The sequence below is a fragment of the Dermacentor andersoni genome, chromosome 7, assembly GCF_023375885.2.
Source record: "Dermacentor andersoni chromosome 7, qqDerAnde1_hic_scaffold, whole genome shotgun sequence".
Classification (NCBI taxonomy): Eukaryota; Metazoa; Arthropoda; class Arachnida; order Ixodida; family Ixodidae; genus Dermacentor; species Dermacentor andersoni.
Window position 1 is genome coordinate 156,120,037 of NC_092820.1, and position 27,338 is coordinate 156,147,374.

A 27,338-nucleotide genomic window follows, 5' to 3' on the forward strand; every position below is an offset into this window, starting at 1 on the left:
TTCGCTGATGGTTCGCGGTAAAAACGAGCGTTTGAAAAGGTTAGTACGTGCGAAGTATGGTGTCAGGTCGTGATTGCGGCTGTGTCTGGTCTGCCTGGAAAAACTGGGAGATAGGTATTCACCAGGATTTGTATTAAACAGTCGAATGTGGAGCAAGGAAAGAAACTTGAGCCTGGCGATTGTTCTGCGCTGTGCCAAAAGTGGGATGTCGTTACTAGCCATCAGTGAAGAAGGCGAATCAAGTTTGTGATAGGCGTTTTAGATGAGTGATACTGCTCCCGTCTGAACGATTCTAGTTTACAAACAATCAATTTAATATACGGGTCACAGGCCACGCTTGCGTGCTCTAGACTGGGTCGAATAAAAGTATTATATGCAAGAAGTTTGATCTGGGAGGGCGTATTCCTCAGTTTATGTCTAAGAAATCCCAATTTTCTAGAAGTAGATGAAGAAACGTCGTCAATATGGGTACCCCATGATAGTATATTTGTAATTCTGACTACCAAGTATTTAAAATTGTCGACTTCGAGGTCTGCGTTGCATGTGTCTTCGATTCAACAGTAGGCATCAGATGCCAGCACGGCTTCTGTTATAAGTGCACGTATCTTCATTTTTTATCAATGTCTATCTCTATTCAAGTGCACATTTAGGTGTGCGCAGTGAATTCATGGTTATCTGAGTTCACTACGAACAACGCTAGCGTGTAGTAGTTGAAAGATTGATGTCACCGTGCGGACGAACCCATTCATTAGTAGTGGGGATTCATTAACAGACTCCACTCTTTAGTTAGCAGGAAGCAAGCCATTTTTTGCTTTATTATAAATATATTATAACAAAATAAGCAAATTCATAAGGCGTAGGAGTCCTCAGTATCGTTTATTTGTCAAATTCACATGATAGTAAACGAAGCATTTCGCACTTTAGAACACTTAGATGAACAGCGCACCGGTTGTTTCTTCAGATTAAACTAAGTGAATATGTTTCTACAGAACAGGATGTATCCGAATTTGGTAGGTAGCTTGATGAATCCGTGTCAAGAAAAATTCTTTTTTTTTCAGAATAAGGCACATTTCATTCAGATAGCCGTATTGTTTTCCCTTTTGACGCCATATATTCGTTATAGCCGCTGTAAAAATAATACGTTTTTTAATGATAGTCAAGGAAATTCACATACAGTCGCGCCCAGGTTTATGCAACTCAGGTACAATGAACTACGAGTTACACATCATATTTTAGTCATTTCTTATTGTCAGCCGGTCTGCTACGATTCCGAAAAGAAGTACTTGCTTGTCTAAATTGCACAGCCATATGCTCGCATCAGCGGCTTCGTAAGTTTATTTATAATGGTTTATTCAGATATCTAGGTATCGCGCGAGCGGGCATTTCAGTCGGGGAGGATCGGCTAATAACATTCAATGCATTGTGCACTGTGCACTATAAAATGTGCACCATACAAGATAGAAAAAAAAGGGCATAAAGTTAACATATAGAAAGTTGCGGTTAGAGAGTCCGTTTCCCCTGTTCGTTCAGATAAATGTGTTTTAACTGCGAAGCATTTCTTAGCCTTGTCGGATCAAACGCGAGGTCACCCAAGGTCGCAGAGTTTGAAGATGATGATGTATTATTGGCATCCCTTTGAATGGCGGTGGTGACAAATAGTCGCCTAGCCTGGTTGAGTTAACCAGATATGCTAAACCTGCTTTTCATTTTAGAATTTGGATAAATCTCCTTCACGTTTTTTTCCCTTTCTCATCATCATTGATGGAGGGTGGGGCGGCAAAGGGGTTAATCCCCTCTTCCCCCGTATCGCCCCGAAGGAAAACTGCCGAACCAATTCTCAATAAAATTTCTTATATCTCTGTAGCAAACCTTCTCTATCTACCTTGTACCGCTACCTACACCCCAAGCGGACGGCCGCCGAACGCGTCGCCGAGACCAAGTGGCGCGGATTGTTCCGATTGGTGCACCGGTACTAGCAGGGCGCAGACGCGCACCTTCAACAGCACTTCGACGAAGCCACATTTGGTGTGGCATGTGGCATGTGGCATCTGTGATCGCCTCTGGTTCGTTCAAGACGTCGTCAGGGCGTCGCTGCCCGTGCATGTGGCGATCCTATGGCCAGCGTTTCCCCCTGGAGGACGTTAGTTTGCTTGTGCTGTGCTCCACGTGCAGGGATTCCATGAACAGGAACATGGCCCCTTGCCTCTCTCGAGGAAGTGGATTCTTTAGCCCGAGAGGCCCTCGTACCTTACGCCCCTTAACGAGATCACCGAACGCATCGTGTCGCCTCGAATCCCGTTCATGCGAGTGAGGCTCCTCATGCATGGTGGCCAGTTTGGTATCGTCGACCAAGCCGCCCACGTTCCGGTCGACGTGGAGGAGATGATGTGCTCGCTGCTCGGCAGTGTGACACCACGTGATCTTGTGTAAAAACAGACCCACTAGGCGAAGGGTGGCAAGCAGTGAAGGTGACTCTAAGGAACAAGAACAACACTCCGGACTGGGCGGCATGAAATCGAAAACAATATAAAGTTCCTGATGTATGGTTCCGTCACTGAGTTTCGAAATTGTGTCGCATTGACTTAGATGATGACGGAGGATGGTTTCCGCCATAATTTCGGCTTTCCCAAACAGATAGATACAGATTTATCATCACATTGCCGTTCTTCACTTCCCTCCTAGAATGCCTCGATAGCAGCGCCACCATCCAGAGTAGTGACCGCGTTTGAACGGTACCACGCGGCACGGCCGGCATTGTGGTATACGGCTACCGCAGTGAACGTACGCGGCGGGTGCGTCGCGGCCGGATCGAAATGCGGAACTTGTGCCGAAAATCGCACGAATGGGTCCGGCAGCAACTCGGTTGCGCTTCTCATTTCAGGCATAAAAAATGACTGGCTTTTGCGCCCCTTTGTGCACCGTATAGACGCGAAAAGAAGTCTCAGAGTGTTTCACTTCCCCCGAGACCCGTTGCGCAGAAAAAGCATAGGGAAAAGGATTCCTACGAGCAAGTCACCGAAAATGCTACGCCACAGAAATCTTTAAAAATTTTTGCAATACTGGGCTTGTAATATCTCTCCTACATTTGTTGGTGCTTAGTGCGGCAATGAAAAGGGGCATGCTTTTTTTTCAGCACACCTTTCCGGCATATTAAAGTAAAATATTGCTCTCTTGCCATACCGCGTGTCAGCTGCATGAGACCACAATAGATGTAAGCGCAACGTATTGCAAGTCAACGAAATTTCAATAAGACCGTAGGGAGCACACAAGTGGGGCAAGGATTGTTACGAGAATACTTTAGCAGGAGCTCAAGTCTCTATTACGATATTAAATACGCAGGAGGGAAAAATCATTTGCTGGCTTAAAATACATCAATGAGACATCGCTTACTTAAATAAAAAAAAGTTTCACCGCGTTTACACCTAATATGTTATATTAAGGATTCGATGCATCAAAAAGAAAATCTAGATCTTGGCAGTGTTAGAATTTTTTGGTGCACTGGAATATTTTCAGAAGTTAGCGAATATCGACCAGAGCCCACGGCTTCCTGCACTGAGGTGACGTCCGCCTCGGGAAAAAACTGTCGCCTGTTTATTTTTTATCCGATTAGCATTCTTTGTCTACTTTAGGCGTTTTCAATCCGTCCGTCCGTCCGTCCGTCCGTCCGTCCGTCCGTCCGTCCGTCCGTCCGTCTGTCTGTCTGTCTCTGTCTGTCTGTCTGTCTGTCTGTCTGTCTGTCTGTCTGTCTGTCTGTCTGTCTGTCTGTCTGTCTGTCTGTCTGTGTCTGTCTGTCTGTCTGTGTCTGTCTGTCTGTCTGTCTCTGTCTGTCTGTCTCTGTCTGTCTGTCTGTCTGTCTGTCTGTCTGTCTGTCTGTCTGTCTGTCTGTCTGTCTGTCTGTCTGTCTGTCTGTCTGTCTGTCTGTCTGTCTGTCTGTCTGTCTGTCTGTCTGTCTGTCATCTTACGCCAATGCAGTGGCTCAAGTCTACCAGTTCGGGCCACTAGGTAAGACAGGTGGTCGTTATGTCGTCGCGGTGCCCCATCGTCATCATTCCAGCTTCCTCATCGGACACTCGTCATGCCGTTGTCGTCACGCGTTCTACACCGACTTAGTGACCCAAGTTGTCTGATAGCTTGGACCACTATTTATGAGCTCGTGGTCATTGCATCGTCGTCATTACAGCGTTGTCATCCCGCTCTAACAGTCGTCGTATAACCGTTACATACGGGCCATTTCTCAGCATCAGTCACGTTCTCAGAGCGCAACCCCTCGACGACGTTTTCCAATTATGGTGTGCAGGTGAGCGGTGATCGTGTTACCAGACTCGCCAGACAGGCTGGTTAGCCTGCTCTCGTGTGTCGCCCAGGGAGCTTTCGACTCTAACCTTCCTCCCTCTCTCCCCCACCCTGAGTGACGCTTCCCGAAAGTAAACATGGATGTCAGCACGTTTGGAGGTACCTTTGTCGCGATAAAGCTTGCTTTGCAGCACTGAAAGGTCGCTCAGGGACGAACAGGCGAGGAGGCAGCGTGGGACGGCTGCGGCCATCGAAGGAGACAGCCCAGTGAGTGTCTCCATTGGCCGAACATGACGACACCTGTACGGGCTCGACGATTGGCTGAAAGCGACGTGATCCCGATGGACTGAAGGGGTTAAAAGCCAGCGAACGAACGAAAAGGGAGAGACTTTCAGAGACGTTCTTCTTGCCACGGGCCGCAGCATACGATGTGCTGCTGGCCATCGATGACATTTTACTGTTATTTTACTTGCTTGTAAGTCCTGTACGTAATGTAAATAAAGCTTCCGTTCTCAAAGTCCACCTTAACATCAGCCAACTCCTGCACGCGGCCGCAAATTCGTATCGTACACTCCTCATGCATTTCTTGTCATACTGTCGTCATGATGCTGTAATGTTCCTTTTATCATCGTAACTCCAGCTTCATCATCCGAATTTCGTCATGCCGTCGTCGTCACGCAGACTTCGTGATACAGTGCCTTTCAAGAAATCGTCGCTTTGCCTTCCTAGTCACCTTATTGTCCTCATGCCGTTGTCATGCGATCGTCCTCATTGCGTCGTCATACAATCATTTTCATTCGTTATTTATCATGCAATTGTTCTGAGCCGTCGAGGTCAACCATCTTCGTCATTCTAAGTTCATAATCAGACTTTTGTCATGCCATCGTCGTCACGCCATAGTCGTCAAACAGCCATCGTCATACTATTGTCATCATGTCACCGTCGTCACGCTGCCATGTTATCTTCATCACTTCATAACCGTCACCCAATTGTCGCGCCACTGTCTTCATACCGTCTGCGTCGTTCCTTCGACATCATTTCTTCTCCCTCATTTCATCGTAATTATGCTGCCGTTATTCAATTGTGATTATGCCGCCTTTTTCACGCCTTCGTCCTCATTCCGTCGTAGTCAGACAGTCGTTGTCATGCATTCGTTCTTAGAGCTGTGCACGGGCTTGGGCTGGCCCAAAAGCCCGGACCCGGCCCAGCCCGCGGGCCGGGCTCGGGCCATTTGGAGATACTCTTACTCGCGCTTGGGCCAGGCCCGTGCCAGGCTTTCTATGTCTCGGACGGACCGGTCGGGCTCCCCGACCTCGACTGCGTACCTTATGCGAAAGTATGCTTGTCGTCTCGCATGTAGGTACAGCAGGAAGTGCAATGTATTTATTCATCAAAAATGGAATCAACAGGGACGGGAGAAAAGTAAAAACGCTAACAAAAAGCAAACGAAAGCTAGGGGAGGCTCGGAATGCGTTTTCGGTTCTACCAAGTACCGACGCTTTGGAAAAGCCACCGCTTGCAGGCGCCTCCCAGTAGAAAGGCTGAGAAGGGAAGCGTTTGGGAAGCGAAGATAAGTCTGTGTACGGCGTACGCGGGGTCGCCTTTGCCACACATACAAATTAGCCAAGCGGTGGCGTATAGGGGGCTTTTGCACTCGGCACTGGTATTGCTTGAAGACTGGTCGTTGACCGAAGTCGACAGGAAGCACACGTCGTCACTGCCCATATTATTTCTTTTTGTGTCGGCGTCGCCTTATTGCAGGTCGGGCCGGGCCCGGGTCGGGTCTTAACCCGGCCTAAGGCCGAGCCGGGCTGGGCCGGGCGAACACAGGCTTCTTTAGCGTCGGGCCGGACCGCGCCGCCTGTGGTAGTGCAGGGCCCGGGCCGGGCGCCGGCTCAGAATTGCGGCCCGTGCACAGCTCTATTCGTTCTCATGAGGTCACCGTCATACAGTCACGGCCAAGCAATAGTCGTGATCCGGCCTTCGTCATTCGTCGTAGTCACGCCACCGTCGTCACACACTTCTCTTCATCTCATTATCATGATGCAGTCATCGACACGCTGTCGTTATACCATCGTCATCGTTTCAGAATTATCTATTTGTCGTCGTGCCTTCATTGTCATAGCGCCTTTGTCGTTCCATCAACATTATCCTGTCGTCATCCCGTTGTCCTCATGCCGTCATCGTCACGATATTATCGTTATACCATCTTCCTCTTTTCAAAATCGTTATCTATCTGTCGTCATGTCGTCACACCGCCTTTCCCGTCCCATCGACGCCATTCCTTCGTCATTCCACTGCCGTCACTTCGTCGTTGTCCTACAGTCTTCGTCATACCGACGTGCTCATGAAGATCATTGCAAACCGAGTGCCATAGGCAAAGTGAGCCGATACCAGATTCAGTGTATCCTGCACATAGCCTAGGCAACGGAGGCGTGGAACTGACCAGTACACATTTTAAATAAACGTGACTCCAGCAATACATTGTGTTGCTTCATTGCTTCAATGCTAATTGCGTTACCGTCGACAGCCATTCTGAGATGATAACAGCGGGGTTTGCGCCGCCGTTATCAGCCAAGCCTCTACCCTAATCTTGAGATGGCTTCTCCCATAATTAAGTTAATTTTTTTCTCTCTAGCGAATATCAAGTACTATTGAAAAATTTGAGGAGCTATATTTGCGATCTCGCAATATTACAACGAATAACTATATAACTATATTCCCTCTCTTAAAAAAAGCACCTGTTAGTGCGTTTGATAAGGAACAAAGCTGTCGTCTTAAACTGTAGACGTTTAGATGGACTATCGAGAAATTTTGTTTATGAAAGCATTATGTACATGCTGTAGCGAAATTTTTTTGCGTGTTAAATGCGCTGAGAGCCGCGTTTGACAAATGTCGGCTATCGGCTTTTGTCAACCATTTAAAATAGTGGAAAAATTAAGCTTCCAAATTTTCAGAAAGTGGTGTTCTGTATCTTTCAAAATCAACGCCACGAAGTCGCAAAGCTTGGAAAATGTGTACGAGGGCGTGGGGGTTGGAGAAGACGAGGATGCAGCTTCCCTTTTGAATGAGTCAGTTCGCAGTGGCAGTACAGGTGAATGCTGCACTTTTGTGGACTTCGTGCCCGCAAATTCCTGGCCTGGTGCAGGCGGGGACATGGAGTCGTGAGCGAGCGCGACGGTCCGCAAGTTCTCATCAAAGTCGGGACTCGTGTGTCACCGTTGGTGTTAGGAGCGAAGTTCTTTGGGTAGCTCCTGCTGCGCGTGGTGGTATCGTAGCAGCGGGTCAGTCACATTGCTTTCATGCAACTGGCTCTCCGACTGGATAAATCAGAAGTCCGGCGTGTCAACATGGACACCTTACAACTCCTGGAGGCCGCACATGTGCGGAAAGCCTGTCGGCACGTAAGGGTCCTCGTAACATCCGCCTTGGCCATGTCGCTGTGATCACGCTGGTATAGCAGGGTTCGACGGGGCGCTGTTGTTGGGGTCTGTTTGCATGTCATGCAGGAGTAGGCACGCCTCGAGGCTGAATCAGGTTGTCAATAACGAGAAGGTTCGTGAATGTCTGGTGCGAGCATCGGCAGGGACGAGGAGGTGGCACATTCCCGCGCAGCGTCCGGGAGTCACCGCTTCCATCAGGTGATCACATTACCATATCTCAGCTGTCCATTGAACGCAGGTGACCACAGGTCGGTACGCTGATGTCAAGATGTCCGGATGTTGGTTGGTTTTCCTCTACAAGTGCCCAGATGTTCTCATCGCGTGCTACCTGGCTGGAGCGTGGAAAGCACGCATCCGCATGCTTTCATAGATTGGCAGCTTCGTCGTCATCGTCCTGGTGATGACGGCAATGCCATACACCGATATTTGCATCCAGCTTAGCGGCAGCATAACTGCTGCGTGCAGAGCAGTCATTTTAGCCAAACGTCATTGCGGCCCAGAGCGGCCACTAGCACACGCCTCACAATCCGTTACTACGGCTACAATTCCCAGCAATTCTTGTCCGGTAAACATAAATTAACATTCCACGCAAAGTGAAATGGCTGACTCCCACCTGTACGATGATTGCAAATGCTCCCTTGCTTCTTTCCTGTATTATTGCGCCTACCCATTACGGGGCATTGGCCAAGAAACCGGTGGTTAAATGGGTGGGACACGGGGGAGAAAACATGAGGGAAAAATATGTGCATCCCACGCACTGTAGGAATCGATGTAAACGAAGCTTTCTATGCTGTTTTCTTTCATTGACGATAAACACCGATGGTGTTGATGGCGAATGTATAATTTCTTCCCAAACGAGACTGGTGAGTTGATAAATGTTAGCTTGCGTGCACCACAGTTGTTTGTCCGTCTGGTATGTATGCGGAATACACAGGGAGACGTGTTTGCTTCAGACGTTGTGCGCCGTTGTTCATAACCTCTGAGAGGGTTCAGCACTATCGTTATCTCACATGGCATATCGCATTCTGGCATAAGTGCTCAACTTTAATTGAATTATTGGGCTGCACGTGCCAAAACCGCGATATGATTATGAGACACAGCATAGTGACGCATTCCGGATTCATTTTGACACTCTGGTGTTCTTTAACGTGCACCTACATCTGAGTGCACTAGCGTTTCTGTATTTTGCTCCCGTCGAAATGCGGCTGCCAAGGTCGGGATTGAACCCGCAAGGTAGAGCAATGCAATAGCCGTAAAGCTACCGCGGTGGGCACAGAAGTGTTGATTTGACGCGCGACCGCTTCCGTAGCACCCCCTGGACCCTACGGTCTTTCAGTGCGACTTCACGTCTGCACGCCCTGTGTCAGTTATCCTCTTGGTAAATTTGCATGGTGTGTAGTTTTTATAAATAGCGATAGCGTACCATACCGTACTTTTAGTTTGCCCGCAAGCGCTGTTTCCTTGCTTTCTCATGTCATTTTTCCTTCTCCCGCCCTCTCACCCTGTATGGGAAATGCGAGAGTGGCAAGGCTGTTATTCACTCGCTTCGCGATTGCGTCGGTTCTATCCATTCTCTGCCTACTATACTCTCTACACTTCTTTCTACGTCCCCTCTGGACTTGCACATTGGTAGAAAGGTAAGCGCTGCAGTTTCTGCAATGCTTTTGAAGGGGGTCACGGATAATTACAGCTGTCAAGAGGCTAATTTGGCGACTCCCAGGGAGCACCAGAGAGCATTGTGCACATGCCACGCGATGGAAAGGTTCAAGCGCGTTTCACGCGCCGACCTTCCTCTCTGCCACGCTCCTGCCGTGTACATACACGCTCTATATATCGCCCCCGACGCGCGTGCTAGAGAACAGCAGCAGCGGCAACGCAAAAGTCTGCGGAAGAGGCAAAGAAACCTTCACTGTAAAAACACATGTGAAAGAACCGTTGAATTTGCACAATGAATTAATGTCACGAAATTAATGTTAGAGACATATTTTTTCCTTAGAGGAAGTGTGCTTTTCGAAATGAGGGCAAGCTCGACGGTAATAATTTGAATCAACTTAAAGATATATTTAAGCCCTTCGAGTACCCCCTCTTCCGCTTCCTCTGTTGGAATAACCGATATAATTCTCTTACAAAAGCGATAGGCCGACAAGGAGAAATCTAATTATATTTGCGTGATGGATCCAGGCATGTTTTGCGAACGTGGAATGAAATTGGGCTAAGCATGGTTCACTATCGAAGATTCATGTATGAAGTTTCAAAGGGAAGCTCGAAGTCGAATGCGTTCTTCAAAGGATGCCACCGCCTTGAGCCACTGTGCTTGTCCCTGGACTATCTTTAGTCATCTGCATTCCGACAGGGGGCTAAGGTAACCATGTCGTCGGTAATGGTGTGACACGTCCTGGCCTTGGCTGCCAGAATTTGGGCACCACAGGATAACACTACCAGAAGAGTGTGGTCGGGACCATGGGTTGCAACCACGGGTTTGTCGGTAGCGATTTTTGAGGCAGCGCTGTTCCTATTCAGGCGTTACTGCATAACTAGTGGGGCAAGCTCAGAGATTGGGAGTGGTGATTGAACCGTGCCTCGGGGAGGTTTGCCAGCCCGTGTGCCTTCTCAATGCCGCGTTAGTCATCGTTGCCTAGCACACATTTTAGGGTCGTTTTATGACACACCTCTTGTGAAATGCACCTTCATGCAACTGTGATGAGATAGGCAACGGTGTCGCGCCTTGTGGGCTCTCTTACGTCACGCCATTCCGCAGTGATGTCCGAATAAATCTTAATGCGATTGTTTGCATGTTTTCACAAGCGATTGGCCGCTCGAAGAAATGCCACTCAGTGCCTTCCAAAATTGTTCGGAGCTCCAGCTCTCTCGCCGCCGTCCTTTATAGAGGTAAAGTTAGTGGGTCCGTGGCCTCAGTCATTATCAGCTCGGAAAGCTACGCACGCTCTATTGGCAGCTAAGAGTCCTAAAAAGCCGCAAAACGAGGCGTTTTCTAATGTTTACATGAACCATCTGCCTTCTTAGCTTTTCCTTGTCTTCCCATTTCTTCATTCAATGTAGCGAACCATAAAACTACGTGGTTAGCATCCCTACTTCTCTTTGTTCTTCACTTCGTTCGTGTGTTTCTTTTCTCCTTTTACTAGACACCTTTTTACGCGTATACGTAAACCAGGAACACTTGCTATTCACAAAGAGGGAGGATTAGGACTTAATATACTAGACTTTCTTACTTTCGCCATACCATATTTCATCCCATGCACACAGCATTTCTATGTTTCACTGCAACTACTCTGAGGCATCTTTATCTCTCGAGCCCCTGCCTAAATACATGGGAACGCAGAAGTTGTTTTTCTGGCCAACCACTGCAGCAATTTCTATGAGATTTGTGGAAATTAAACGGGACAAATAAGTCCGGTTGACTTCGGAGATCGGACTTTCCTTTTAATCCGTCAAATTTATTAATCGCCGAATATGGGTCATCTCCAGAAACTGTCTCAAATATTAGGTTTACAACTTTCTTAGTGAACATTAAGATAAGGTTATAATTATTTCGTGAACTGCACCTAATTATACATGTCAAGTGGACAAAACTGTATTATACACTGCTGTAAAATATACCCCTACTTTTTTGGAAGCCCAATTGAAGAACGCTCGTAAGCATTATAATAATGTCGCATAAGCTGTAGAGCATATTATCAAATTTCTCGGCTTTATAGATACTTTAGCAATATATTTTACTGAACTGCGATATCTCTTCTTTGGTACCGAGTTACGGATTTTTAAAGTGAGTGTCTATATCCTTCTTTTAACGTCCGAATTTTTGGAAATTCCCTTACGTACTTCCGGCGCTGAGTCAAAAATGTGCTTCCTAGAGTCACTATAAGTTAATTTGCTCTCAAATGCTACAGGTTTCATTGAAATCGGTCCAGACATTGCCTCGTAAATGCATTTCTGCGTTTTACATGTATTCAAATAGATCAATGGGAGTTTGCACTCGCCTGAAACTTCCTCTTAATCCAAGGACAGTTGCAGTTCTCGATAAACTTTCATGCTTTCTGCTGCGCGTACTTAGCGCTATCGTGCAAGCTTAAGCAGAATATTATCCATTTGTAGTTCTCTTTAAAAGCTTCAGCCACGGTGCTCACAATTTCTGTCAACTGCTTTTTTTTTGCCAGTTCTCTCGAAATGCGAAAGCACCCGTGTACTTAGATTTAGGTGCACGTTAAAGAACCCCAGGTGGTCGAAATTTCCGGAGTCCTCCACTACGGCGTGCCTCATAATCAGAAAGTGGTTTTGGCAAGTAAAACCCTATAATTTAATTTTTTTTTTGCCAGTTCTCTGCAGCGGTTTCAGGGTGAAAGTCGCAGACGTCAAGCTGCAGGTAAATTCAACGCCCTTATCTGCAGTGCCTTGAAACACTTACATAACTTTTATGAATTTATAGACAGTATATCGCAATGCGTAACTGAAGTGGTTAGCGTAGGTGATGTAATGTGCTTTCAACTCTCGTTGGAGTACTATTAATTTCCATAGAGAAAATAAAGGCAATGGAAACTTCTCAGCCAATGTGACTTACCTGCATTGAAATTGGCAATTATGCAATCCCACATGAAAATTCAGATCGTCCGTTCTGTTGTCTGGATATGAGCAAGCGCAGTATTCTTCGCATTTACCTGAAGATGTGTTGTAAAAGGAGGCAGGGAAGGTTTCGTCATTTGAGTAGTCGCACAGTGGTCCGTAGCCGTAATCTTCGCTATCGTAGCTGCCAAAGCTTGGTCCGGGAACAGACTCATTGCAGACGCCTATCGGATCACCGGTGCAAGACGGACCATCGATCTCTTGGTCTGAGTTTATTCATTTGAAAGAAAAAATACAGGCACGTTATATACAACTCCTTCTACCTTGACTCTATATATACAATTTAATTTGTTATTTTGGGGAAGACCGTATAGGATGTATAATGGAAGTTTTCGGTTACCTGGCTCTCAATTCTCGTCCGAACTTTGGTGCGATGAATGCTTGTAATAATCTGGATTAGGTGTGAATTTTATACCTTTCAAGTTTATTTTTAGCATTTGCTACAAGAATGCCAGGGCAAGAAAGAAAAAGTTGCACAGCAGCTTCAAGGAGCTCCTGCCCTTATAACTTAGTTATAGCTTAAGTTGTTTATGTAATCCAAGTGCATTTAACCTACCAGGGTATGCTACAAATTCATATACACGTCTTTAGCTATGTAGACATGTACACAAACAAATGTTTTGTTTATGCACGCGAACAAGGCTATACAATTACTCAATTTACCAAAAACACATATATGTAATCCTGCATTTTGTTTACTTCAAAACTGCACAACGATACAGCAGTGTTTTTGACATAAATCGTATTATAACATACTGCCACGTTAATAAAAAGAAGTGCATTACGCTGACTTTTCACCTCACAAAAACATTCCACTGGTTAACACTTGGCCTTCAATTTCCCAGCAGAGATGCCACGAATGGATTATACGCGACTCGGGGCCTCTCCGTAAGCGCTGAAAACTTTTCCCTGTTTATTTTTACACACAAGTGTAAAGTGCAGTTCAAATTCAGCGAAAATATATTGTGTACCTAGGCGCGCTCAAGACCACGTGCATTGGTGATTTCAGGGAATAAGAGGTTAAGGATGCCGAGAATTGACGCTATGTCATGCAAGAAGCGGACAAATCAGCTGATCTCTTAGGCATGTAGGGCTTTCTGGGCCATAATTTTCGGCGACAACGTAGCCTAGCCAGCTGCCGGATTATCTTACTGAGCTATGTCGTATGCTCGGTTGCGGTAGTCGGAAGTTCAAACATTGCTGTCTAATGGCCATGTTTTATAAGTCTCCCAGATAAGAGGCAATACGGGGCAGTATTCTTAATCCATAAGGACATAGCGGGCAACATTGACGAATTCTACAGCATTAATGAGAGGGTAGCAGTAGACATAATCCAAATGAATAAGAGGTACAGATTAAAGGTAGTACAAGCCTACATTCCAACATCCAGTCCCGATGACGAGGAAGTAGATAAATTTTATGAAAATGTTGAATTAGCGATGAGAAACGTGCAAACTGGGTATACAGTAGTAATGGGTGATTTCAATGCAGTGCAAAAGGGGGGAAAAGCAGGTGGGTGAACATGAACTGTCAAAGCCGGATATCCGCACAAAAGAGGGGGAACACAGGATTCTAGATAACGAACAGAATTTTCAACAAATTTCGGAAGACCTAAACACAAACCTGATGGTTCTGTTTTTAAAAGAATTAGACAGGACTTATAGATTGGAGTTCCAGAAAAGAGAACGCAACCAAAGTCTAATAGAGGGCGAACGTCCATATAATATATTGACACGTGTACTTGTTTATCTTGATCGGATGACCACGCTTCTCCACCTAATAAATGTTATCGCAGAGCGCAGGACGCGCCTGCATGTGTCGGAGATTTCTCGAAAGTTATGTTTGGTTCTATCCGCTGTCTGTTGTGACCGAACCATGTGTAATATGATTTCATCGCGCGACGCGAATGGTGTAGAACTTCTTTACACGTGCGTCCGACACGTGCGTCAGACACGTGCGTCCGACACGTGCGTCCGACACGTGGGTCCGACACGTGGGTCCAAGACACGTGGGTCCAAGGGATTACTCTGGACACTTCGATGACCGATGTATGAACGCCGACACGCTTGATCCGCTGATCAGATTTCGATGATCGCTGAATGTATTCGCGGCTATCGCCGTTCTTTTGAGTGTATCCCCTTTTTGAGGGGACAGCTTCGCCCAATAAAACGCTAGTTTCGTCATTCCCAGTTTTGATGCTTGCTTTACCGTCACTACTACGCGACGTCTGGGGGAGGCGCTAGTGCGTTCATGTACCGAACGCCCCTGCAAAACCACGATCCAAGACCGAAACCCGGAGACAGCACCAACATCGCCAAGGACCAGCGAGCAAGCCGTAAGCAGCAAGGACTGCGACCGGAATACGGACATCTTCCCAAGTCGACCACAGGAAAGGAATCAAGCCCAGGAAAGAAACCCCAATGGCTGCTCCAGCATCCCCCATTCTGCTGCAACAACCTCGGGACCCACTAGCCATCCATGTATCATCGTCTGAACACCCAGAAACCTGGCTGGAGACATATGAACGAATCGTGACTTTCGACAACTGGGGCTCCGACGACAAGCTGCGGCACGTGTACTTCGCATTAGAAGACGCTGCCAGAACGTTGTGTGAGAACCAGGAGTCGACCCTGAAAACATGCGGCCTGTTCCGAAGCGGCTTCCTGTGGACATTTACGAGCGTTGTGCGCAAAGAAAGGGCCGAAGCTATGCTGGAAACTAGAGTACAACTACCCAACCAGAATAAAGCGATCTTCACAGAGGGGAAGACGCACTTGTTTCGTTACGCCGACCAGGATATTCCTGAGGAGAAGAAAATTCGCTTCCTCATGCGTGGGGTAAAAGAGGAGTTCATCCCCGGATTGATGCCCAACCCGCCCAACACTGTTGCTGAATTTGTTTCCGAAGCAACAACCATCGATAAAACCCTGGAAATGTGGAACCAACCATTCAACCGCCGCACGAACTTGATAAGATACACCGGAGTTCAATCATTGGCCAACGACGACCTGCGTGAGACCATCAAAGCAATCGTGCGAGACGAACTTCAGAGGATGTTCCTAAGATCCCAGACTCAGGTAGCCTCGATCGCTGGCGCCGTGAGAGAAGAAATCCAGCGGCCACTGGAACTTCCCGAAGCGCAGCCGGACTCGCCCCAGGGCCAGCCTGAAGCGGTTACCATCGCGCCCACGCCAGGGCACAGTAACGACGCAGTTCCGCCGTCCGCCGCCGCCAGCTTGCCCACCCATCGTCCAGCGAAACTACTCAAGGAAGACAGACGTCTAGCGCGCTCCAGACTACCGCCCGCATGGCTACTACTGCGGAGAAGCGAGTCACGTCTACCGATGATGCTCCTACCGGGAGATGGGACTGCGAGGGTTCGCCGTTAACGTGCCGCGACCACAGCTTGGCGAACGACCTCGCGATATCGCCGACTGCTTCGCCGCTACTCAGTGGAGAACACGACGAATGTCCCATTCACCGTCACCAGGCCGTTACCTGTCGCCGCAACGCCAACCATAGACTGGCCCAGGTCGGGAGTCGTCTGCGAGTCCATTTCCGGAAAACTAAAAGCAGCAAGCGATGGAGGTGCGGTTGATGTTTCTCAAACTAACGAAAATCCTCCACCGCCGACGATGATGCCGAAAAGACGATCTCGACGATATATCGACCAGACGCCACCATCCCGACGAAGCATAGAATCAACGAATACGCCGGAAGAACAAGACCTCATGACGCGAAAGTCCAACCACACGTCGACACGACGGAGCTGTGATCCAACGCCGAGATCAAAACTGCAACGAAAGACAAAGAACCACCGACCTCGACGTTCTTCTCGCTCGTCATGCAGTCACCGCTTTAGTTGACACAGGAGCCGATACTCCGGGAAAAGTGGACCCTTTGCCACCCAGTTGAAGAAAATTAGGACTGCATGAGAAGGCCCTCAAATTCGTACCGCTGGAGGACACCTAAAAAAGCCGATTGAAATCTGCACCGCAAGAATTACAGTTCAAGACCGGACCTACCCTGCCATTTTCGTTATCCTTCAACAGTGGTCAAGAGAGGTAATTCTCGACATGAATTTCCTGAACCAACACGGTGAAATCATCGACCTGAAGTCGAAGTCGATAACACTGTCAGAAGATCAAGTGATACCACCGGAGAGCTGTGGTCGTCACCACGCCTTGAGTGTGCTCGAAGATCAAGTCAGCATTCCGCCCGCTCCAGCATTGTCATTTCCGTCATCACCAAAACACCTACAGAGGCAGAAGGCGTCCTCGAGGGTGACCAACGTCTACCGCTAGACCATGAAATTTGCGTCACAAGAGGAATCGCTCGACCGGACGGAGGAAAAACGAAAGTATTGCTGACAAACTTCAGCCAGGAGTTCAAGCACATCAACAAGGGCACGACGATTGCATGCATCGAGGAAATTCTGGAAAGCAGCGATGCGTTTGTACTCTCGAATTCGGCTACATCTACTCCGACAACCGTTGTTCTCGAACCAGACTTTGACATAAATCCATTTCTCCCCATGACTAAGCAGCAACAGCTCAGAAGACTGCTCCGACGATGCAAAGACTGCTTATCCACGTCATTGAGGACTCGACAAACACCAGCCGAAAAGCATCGCATAATAACCGAAGAGTGCGCTAGACCACTCTGCGAGAGCCCTTACAGAGTTTCTACGCGAGAACGTGAAGCTATAAGACAACAAGCCGATGAAATGCTGCGTGGCGACATCATCCAGCAGTCGAAAAGCCTGCGGGCATCTCCTATTGTCTTAGTCAAGAAAATGGACGGAACCCTACGCTTCTGGGTCGATTATCGTCAACTGTACAAAATCACAAAGAAGGGCATATACCCCCTCCCACGCATAGACGACGTATTTATTCGGCTTTGCAACGCTAAATTCTTCTCGTCGATCGATCTCAAGTCTAGCTACTGGCAAATAGAAGTGTACGAGAGAGATCGCGAAAACACCGTCTTCATCACACCAGAAGGCCTGTACGAGTTCAAGGTCATGCCATTCGGTCTGTGCTCGGCGCCTGCAACGTTCCAGCGCGTGATGGACACAGTTTTAGCAGGTTTATAATAATAATGCCTTTATTTTCCATCCATGTGGGAGGTAGAGAGAAAAAGCTAGACTTCCAGCTTGACGGGCCCTCACCTCCACGATACAAATACATTATCTTTAGAAAAAAGGCAAACAGTACAAGCATATGAACACAGAAGAAAGGTATATAAGAATGCACAAACAAACGACAATTTTTACACAAATGTACAGTCCAAAAAACAAAATGATGTGCATAATATCAATTCGCAAATTTCAAACAAAGTTTGCCACCCTATCGCGTATAACTGAAACAAAATGACGCAAATTTTCTGGCCGAATGCGTTGAAGATATAAATTGTAATTTTGGCACAGGTTTAATATGGAAGCATACTGATACATGCAAATAGCGTGTTTCTTGGGGCCGATGCACGCGGGCGCCCTGACGAAGACGACGAACGCTCTCTGGCTCTCGAGCTGTTGGCTGAACTGGCCAGCGCTGCAGTTACCTTTTGTAAACATACTTTGTAAATAGTGTCCAGTCTGAATCCTTCGTTCGCGTAACATTTTAGTGGAGGGTGCCGTTCCACGTCCTCGCCATGGAGCTCCGCAGCGGCCGCACCGTCCTGCTTTCCGCCATGGCTCCCAGTGACACCTCGTCTCCTTCTACTTCTGCAACCCCGACAACAACGTACGCTACCGTTACCAGTCCGCGCGACCCTGGCATATTCTCCGGCCAAGATAATGTCGACATTGAGGACTAGCTCAACCTGTATGAGCGTGTTTGCCAAAACAACCGCTGGGACCCAACCATTATGCTAGCCAATGTCCTGTTCTACTTGGGCGGAACTCCTCGTGTCTGGTTCCGGACACACGAGGACGAGATCTTTAGCTGGGATGCTTTCAAAGGGAAGCTCGTTGACCTCTTTGGAAATCTCACCGGTTGGCAGCTGGCTGCTGGAAAAGGGCTTGCTACCCGAGTTTCGTCTTCTACTGAATTGTATATCTCGTACATACAAGACGTGCTCGCTCTTTGCCGGAAAGTCGACGAGAAAATGGTCGAGGTCGACAAAGTCGGCCACGTACTAAAAGGGATCGTGGACGACGCGTTCAACCTGTTGGTTTTCAACAATGTGCCCACCGTCGACGTCATTGACAGTACTCCCGGCTCCCTAACACGGCTGCGACGTCGTCTTGCGTCGACATTACCGTTTCACCACCCTTAAATGAGCACGTCACAAGTATTGTTCGCCGCGAGCTCGAGGCTACAAGTCCTGCGCCGTTTCATCAACGCCCACCGGACCTCACCATCGACCAACCAGCCCCAACGAACTAGAACTTGATGTTCACGTCGACGGTGTGCCTTTGACGGCGGTAATAGATACTGGAGCCCAGTGCCCATAATGAGTCGTAACCTCCGTCGTCGGCTGAGGAATGTTCTCACGCCTCGTTCTACTAGAGCCGTACGCCTGGCCGATGGCACCGCTGTTGACGTCACTGGAATGTGTACATCCCGTATAAGTATTGCCGGCCGCCACGCTCCAGTCCTTTTTACAGTGCTGACCAAGTGTCCCCATTACCTAATCCTTGGACTCAACTTTCTTACGGCGCATTCAGCTTTGATCGACTGTTCTGTCGGTACCCTTTGCCTCGCACTTCCTCTGCTCGCGCATATTTGTGCCGAACTGCCGTAAAACTTTACGACAACCACATTCGTAGGCCTGCCGCCTAAAGCCTTGCCTTTCGTCGATTTGCTATCGTCTTTTCCTGTGCCCGATGGTAATTACGTCGCCACACTTGTTCCTGATGTCCTTTTGATGCGCAATATAACTGCGCCCCTCTCCGTCGTCAGCGTCGCCGATAACCGGACATGCCTCCCTGTCGTTAATTTTGGTCTGACAAAGGAAGTTCTACCCAAAGGCATATCGGTTGCAACGCTCCGTGCTATCAGAGATGACCACGTCACGACGTTTCCCGTAGACGTCTGCTTAGATTCTTCACCATGTCTACAGGATACTATTTGCCCTGACGCAACATTTCGACCTATGATTGCTGCGGACCTATTGCCTGAACAAGCAGCAGCTCTGTGTCGCCTTTTGGTTCCCTACCACGACATATTCGACCTCAGCAATCGCCAATTCGGCCAGACTTCAAATGTTAAGCATCACATAAATACTGGTGATGCCAGACCTATTCATCGCCATCCATATCGAGTTTCTGCTTCAGCGCGTAAGGTTACTTAAGATGAAGTGAACAGGATGCTTGTCAAAGGCATTGTTGAAGCTTCGTCGAGCACCTGGGGGTCGCCCGTGGTGCTTGTTAAAAAGAAAGATGGCACATGGCGTTTCTGCGTCGATTATCATCATCTAAACCGCATTACCGTGAAAGACGTCTACCCTTTGCCACGCATTCACGACGCCCTCGATTATCTCGACGGTGCCAACTACTTTTCATCAACAAATCTGCGGTCTGGTTATTGGCAGATTTCTGTGGATTAAAACGACCAACATAAGACCGCGTTCGTCACTGCTGATGGTCTATATCAATTCAAAGTTCTGCCATTTGGTCTATGCAACCCTCAGCAAAGTTCGAACGTATGATGGACTCCTTGCTTAAACGGTTCAAATGGTCAACATGCCTCTGCTACCTAGTCGACGTTCTCATATTTTCGCCTACATTTGAGAAACACCTTGAGCGCTTATCAACTGTTCCGTGAGGCTGGGCTCCAACTAAATTCATAGAAGTGTCACTTCGGTCGTTCGCAGATTACAGTGATTACCTTACAGTGATTACAGTGATTACCTTGTCGACGCTTCCAGCATTCAACCAGACCCGGAGAAAATTCGTGCTGTCACGACTTTTCGTGTACCTCAGTCTGTCAAAGACGTCCAAAGTTTTGTAGGACTCTGCTCCTACTTTTGACGCTTCATTAAAGACTTCGCAGCGATTGCCCCACCACTTAGTGATCTTCTGAAGAAGGACGTGCCGTTTATATGGTGTCCCGCTCCAACTTCCGCGTTTACCCACCGAACCAACATTCTCACCACGCCACCTATACCGGGCCACTTTGACTCGTCCTCTCCTACAGAGGTGCGTGCCGATGCCAGTGGTAACGGTATCGTAGCCGTCTTAGCCCAGCGACAACAGGGTCAAGATCGCGTTATCGCATACGATAGCCGCCTCCTCACAGCAGCGGAGCGCAACGATTGGATTACAGATCGTGTATGCCTGGCGCTGGTCGGGGCAGTTTCCAAATTCCGCCCTTATTTGTATGGCATGCACTTCTCTGTAATTACGGACCCCCACGCACTCTGCTGACTTTCCGCACTCAAGGATCCTACCGGCCGGCTTGGTCACTGGGCTCTGGGGCAGCAAGAATATTCCATTACAGTAATGTACAAGTCGGGCCGATTACAACAAGACCCAAAGTGTTTATCACACTATCCCGTGGACGAACCACCCGGTGACCCTGACCCCGATACCACCGCTTGCGTTTTCTTCGTTTCTCAGCCGCTACACGTTGCCGACAAGCAACGCCGTGATGCCACTTTGCGCACCATCATTGATGGCTTGGAATCTTCGCCTTCTGATTCGTCCCTTGACCTGTTTGTTCTCCGCGATGGTGTATTATACCGCCACAATGTTCGCCCCGACGGTCATGCCCTGCTCCTCGTCATTTCTAAGCACCTCCGGTCAGCTGTTCTCCAAGAACTTCACGATTTACCAAGGGCAGGTCACCTTGGCGTCTCCCGCACGTACGACCGGATCCGCTGATGCTTTTGGCCAGGCCTTGCCCGGTCCTTTCGGAAATACGTAGCGATGTCCGATAAATGCCAGCGCCGAAAAACACCATCGAGGGTCCCTGCCGGGTGCCTTCAACCGCTCTACATTCCTTCGGAGCCGTTCTTTTTCGTTGGCTTGGACTTACTTGGCCGTTTCCCGCTATCCTCGTCTGGCAACAAGTGGGTCGCCTTGGCGACCGATTTCGCTACGCGCTATGCCGTTACCAGAGTGCTTCCAAGAAGCTGCGCGACAGATGTTGCAGATTTTCTTTGACGCTACATGATTCTGCAGTATAGTGCTCCACATCAACTGCTCACAGACCGTGATCGGACATTTCTTTCTCATGTCATAGCCGACATCCTGCAGTCCTGCTCCACCAAGCACAAGATGACTACGTCTTATCATCCACAGACTAATGGTCTCACTCAGCGTCTGAATCGCACCCTAACCGACATGCTTGCAAAGTATGTCTCGTCCGACCAATCTGATTGGGACCTTGCCCTACCTTATGTAACTTTTGCACATAATTCTTCGTGTCACGACACTGCCGGTTATTCCCCGTTCTTTCTGCTGTTCGGTCGAGAACCCACATTGCCACTGGACACATCCCTTCCATTCGCCGCAGTAGAGACCAGCGAGTATGCACTGGACGCCATCACTATGCAGGGCAGCCCAACCACGCGAACTTGCCCGCGCTCGCCTCCTGACTTCTCAAGACAAGCAACGGCGCTTGTACGTTCGCCCACACAGAGACTTTCACTTTTCGCCTGTACCTCTGGTACTCCTGTGGTTCCCGACTCGTCACGTTGGCGTGTCAGAAAAACTCCTGTCTCGGTACACAGGCCCATATCGCGTGCTGCGGGCCAGGACTCCATTGACCTACGAAATCGCCCCTGTCAGTACCAGCGACTCATCTACCCCAAATTCCACAGACGTTGTGCCTGTCGCACGCCTCAAGCCATGTTATTGTCTTGTTCTCACCGATATTTAGACGCCCTGGGACTGTGCTTCTGCCGCCGGGGGTAATGATACATGCCTATTGCGTGTTTCTTGTGGCCGATGCACGTGGGCGCCGCGACGGACATGACGAAGGCTCTCTGGCTCCCGAGCTGTCGGCTGAACTGGCCAGCGCTGCAGTTAACTTTTGTAAATGTACTTTGTAAATAGTCTCCAGTCAATCCTGCGTTCGCGTAACAAGATGTTGTCCGTGAACTGTTGTGAATGAATATACGTTCCAAATATCGGTGTTTCTGGTTGCGTACGTGACATCTCTTTTCTGCAGTGATGCCAGTGGTGCAATGAGCAAATTGGCAGACTTGTCTTGTCTGCTTGGATGACGTCGTCGTCTTCGCCGGGAATTTCGACGATCACCTTAGGCGGCATACGACAGTACTAGAGTCCATCAAGTATTCAGGGCTTACTCTCAAGCCGGAAAAGTGCCATTTCGCTTACGATGAGCTGCTGTTCCTTAGCCACGTCATCAGCAAATCTGGAGTCCGCACTGTCCCGCAGAAGACAGCTGCCATCGCAAAGTTCCCGCAGACCATTGACCATAGTGCAGTGCGTAGATTCCTTGGCATGTCTGCCTACTACAGGCGCTTTGTCAATAACTTTTCCCGCATCGCTGAGCCGCTGGCACATCTAATTGTGATGTCGAGTTCAAATGCTAAATGCCGCAGGCCGACGCATTTCAAGAACTGAAACGACGCATGTAGTCGCCGCCGGTTCTTGCGCGCTTCGACGAGGACGCCGATACTGAAACCCACACTGATGGCGGTAGCCTAGGCTTCGGTGCCGTCCTAGTGCAGAAGACAGATTTGAACGTGTGATAGCTTACGCTAGCCGGTCGCTGTCAAAAGCGAAAGGCAGTTATTCTACGACCGAAAAGGAATGCCTCTCCATCATTTTGGCTACAGCAAAATTCCACCCTTACTCATTTGGCAGGCCATTCAAACTCGTCAGCTACCATCACACGTTCTGTTCACTATCAAAATTAAAGGACCTTTCAGGATGGCTGGCGCGGTGGAGCCTCAGACTGCAAGAATATGACAACAATGTTATCTACAAGTTCGGGTGAAAATACTGTTCCTTGAGCTCGGTTGCACGACCCTGTGCTCGCGCTCGGGCTGCAGCATCGGTACAGCGTAGACGAGCTAGTTCCCGGTTCTGTTCGCGATGTCGCTGATCGAACGCTGCATGCTCGTCAGGAATTCATATGACGCGTGCCCTACCCAATTCCGAGCCGGAGAAAAACTGCTGCGCGAGCGCTCGGCTGCAACGGAGAGCGACGACGTCACTACTGGTGCAGCTGAACCAACACCACCTAGATAGCGCAAGGCCTTGTCACTCCGATCCATGACGTCATGTTAACTGGCCTGATTGCCATAGAAACTAATGGGGATGCCCCCGAGGAGGCAAGTGTGATTTTTACGTCACCGCTTTCACCACGGCAGCATTGACAATGGAAATTATGGGCCGTGTAGCTTGACGTCACGGACCGGGATAAACAGGCCTTGTGCGATCTAGGTGATATTGGCTCATCGCGCCCCTCTCTTCCACTCTTTTTTTCGCGTATGCGCATGGGGTTGCGCCGCACGAGTTTTCGGTGTACAGGCGGCCGACAGATGGACGGAAGGACAAACGGAAAGACGAATCGTCTAGCCACATACAGCTTCGCTATGATAGTTAAATTATCGTTGTTGTTTATTTATTATCTCGCAGAACGATATTTTGCGTCCGCGGCTGATTAATTAAGATGCTGCTGTGCAATTTCTCTTCGACTGCACTCGTCACTTTATTTTACTGGAATACCAATTATAAGGTCATTCCGGGGGAGTTTTCCCCATCGCCGTGGCCGTGATCTTCAGTATAATGTCCAAGTGCGATAAGCTCCTGTCACACCCCGTGCGCGGCACGCCCATCAGCACTTCCATCAGCCGTTGGAGGTAGCATGATCTCAAGTTTTGGATGCGTGCTGAAGCGAGAGGCAGCCCGAAGCGTTCGCTCCTCTCTGTTATTGCCTTTAAACACACCGGCGTAGTGACTGTTCATCTAGTGAGGTCTATTCAGGTTTGCCGTTGCGCTCGACACCATGCTTTTAGTTTAATTACTAAGCGAATGTTCACTGCACTTTACACTACCGACAAAACTACGAACCCCATTTCGTGTAGTCGTCAACTACCTTGCTATCGCTATCAATGATTTCCCTTTCAGGCGAGACTGCGAGTTTTTCAAAATATTGTTTTAGTGGTCTTACGCACTCTAAATTTGATTAGGTCCGGCAAATATTCAAATGGTCCTTTCTTTTTATTTGCGCACTGCTTCCGAATGCGGCTAAGCACTCCGGCCAAGCCAAGGGGCAGACATGCTCGTCAAGCTGATTCTGGAGCTTTTTCTAAAGCCAGTTATCTTTACAAACTTGCATGTTGACATAGTTCGCTTCGATCATCGCCGCTTACAACCTATGCTATTTTGTACATTCTCTCCGCGCGCAGCGGCGATTTTTCTTTCGAAGCAAGTTTGAAGGGACTTGAACATCTCTGCGCGAGAGCACCTAGTCACGGCGTGCCTTTAGACACTTCGCGTGCATTCATTGGAGCTCTGATTACATCAAAGCTATAATAGATAATTTCACGGAAACGAATCACTGGCCTGTTTCTTAATACTCTCTTCAGCCAGGCAAACTATTTCCCGTAGCCGCATTCCCACGACACTACTCTACTTCATCTGTACTGTACACGTCCCAAAAATGCTCGGTAAATAAATAAATAACTTCAGTGTGGAGGGTTTGGTATTGAATTCTAATTGTAGGGAGATAACTACATTATATTTTTAAAGTAGCTGAAGAATTTCTTCTCTGAATATAGTATAAGTTGATTGCAGGACATGAACAATACTACGATTTTTGATTCTACGTAGCGCGCACCGACTTCCTTTAAACGTTTAGCTGAAATACTCTATTTATTAGGTTTAGGAGACTCGGTATGTTGTACAAGATAAAGTTGTTCTGTTTTCATAATGAGCATAATTAACGTGAGCACTAAAGACACGCATTTGTTACTGTGTATAAGTGGCAAAGCACAAACTATTTACACTGCTCTAACGTTCAGAAAGCTTCGCCAATAATGCACCGAGTAAATAGCAAAATTTTTAGTACACACCCGTATCGCAGCATTGTATGCACTGTATGCGGCTGTTGAATGTGCCACTGATATTTTTGTCAATGAGGACAAGCTCGCATTGCTGGCTGGTCTTGTTGTATATGTATAGAACGTCGGTGTTATTTTTTGTCTCATTGGTGTAAAATGGCTGCTCTGGAGTGTTACAGGCTTGATAACGAATAGATTTTCCGAGACCACTAGCTGCTTGCATCTCTGTAAAAAGCGTCAGTTGAGGAATTAATATTTTTCCTGGAAGAAAAGAGGAGTTGGAATGCCGGTCCGGTCAAAGGTAATGAATTGAACGAAATTCTAGGGCTGTACGTGCCAAAACCACTACATGATTACGAGACACGCCAAAAGGGGGGGGGGGGGGGGGGGGCTCCGCTATAATTTTTACCACCTGGGGTTCTTTAATGTGCACCCAATGCAAGGTAAACAGGCGTTTTTGCATTTCACATGCATCGAAATGCGGCTGCCGCGGCTGGGATTCGAGCCCACGATCTCGTGATTGGCAGCGCAAAGCTATGCTGCCTCAGCTAGTACGCGGACAGGTATGCAGTGGTTTAGAAGTATCATATTTGATAGGCAATTTTCATTGTGGATGCATCATATGCATTGTACAATACTACTGCTGGAATCAATAATACTACCGTACGGTACAATACTAGCAAAGTTTTCTTTCGCTACCGCGTCGGGTTTATAATTTCCTCGCACAAGCGTACTCCCATTATGCGTATGATGCCTCCGTTTGATAACTTTAATTCGCAATGTGCCCATTAGCGGTCCCATTAAGGGGGCTCGATAAGCGGGGAAAGTGACGAGAGATGTGCCCGTATCGGCATATACGTATATCTGTGTACTATCGCTTCGAGGCCGCATTTGTGATGACGAAGCCCCTTCATGATAAGGCAAACGGCTTAGTATTCTCTGAGTCTGGTTAACCTCTCTGACATTTCGCTGGCTCTCTCTCCTCTCTCACAGTATGAGCCTCGCTCAACAAATGGTGCATGGCTTCGCATTCCTGACTTAGTGCCCTGACACACACCAGTGGTGTCATTTCCCTTTGGGGTTGTCGGACACCCACATCTGATCTCTCTTTGTGCGGCCGCCGCCTTACGTTTCGCTGTATAGTAGGAACTATTGCGACGCTGTTATCTTACATTGCGCTCAGTCCCAGTTGGGGGTACCAATATAGTCGCCATAGGCACTAATATGCCGAACTCCTCTTTGGGAACTCTCGAGTCCGCCTGAACACGTCTGTTCCACTTGGTTTACAGTCTGCATGGTGGCAGCTTCCGTCGTCGGTTCACTCAGCGGATCGTATTTCTTCTCATTTGTTTGTTGCACAGACTTTATCATTTTTTTAACTTTGTTTTCTTGTCCACGAAAATTTAATAAGAAAAACGCAATGTTATTGCGCTACTGCACCTAATTTTTTGCCAAATAGTGTAATTTGTTCAAATGATCCAAATATGAATTCTTCTAATCGCTGCTGTAAATTTGATTATGTGCAATTTCTTGCCTGTGGGCGCATAGAAAACTTGGAAGGTACGATTGTAAAAGAAGGTTCTAATCATGTTAATCATCTGTCCGCCCCTGCTACGCTCCTTTCGGGTTGGCTATGAATGTTCCACGGGTTACCAATTCAAGGGTTTCTTTTACGTCGACCAGAGCAACAACAGTCAGACATTCAGCACCAGGTGTCCCGCTTAGTTTTGCGGGTGTGTTCGGAGAACGTGCTTGGCTGTCGCGTGTGCTAGCACAGTTTGTCGTGGCATCACAAACGCTTATTAATGCTTATTGCTTAAATCGCTTACTCAATTCAGTGCAAAAGGAAATCTGGATCTCTTGCAATTCGTTTGACTATATGCTGCCCGGGTGCAATGAAAGCAATGTACTTACTCTATTTGTGATCACATAACCTGAATTCAATATTGTTGTTGTTGTTTTTATATGTCTTGAAGTCCT

General features: G+C 48.0%; 1 long non-coding RNA gene across 1 annotated transcript; it reads right to left on the reverse strand.

Moving 5' to 3' along the window:
* Window positions 1-880: 880 nt before the first annotated feature.
* On the reverse strand, window positions 881-25,577 carry LOC129385315 (uncharacterized). The gene is made up of 3 exons (XR_008612890.2): window positions 25,371-25,577; window positions 12,313-12,580; window positions 881-1,126 (listed from the first exon to the last, which is right to left on the reverse strand). It is a non-coding gene; the product is annotated as an uncharacterized lncRNA (long non-coding RNA).
* Window positions 25,578-27,338: the final 1,761 nt, after the last annotated feature.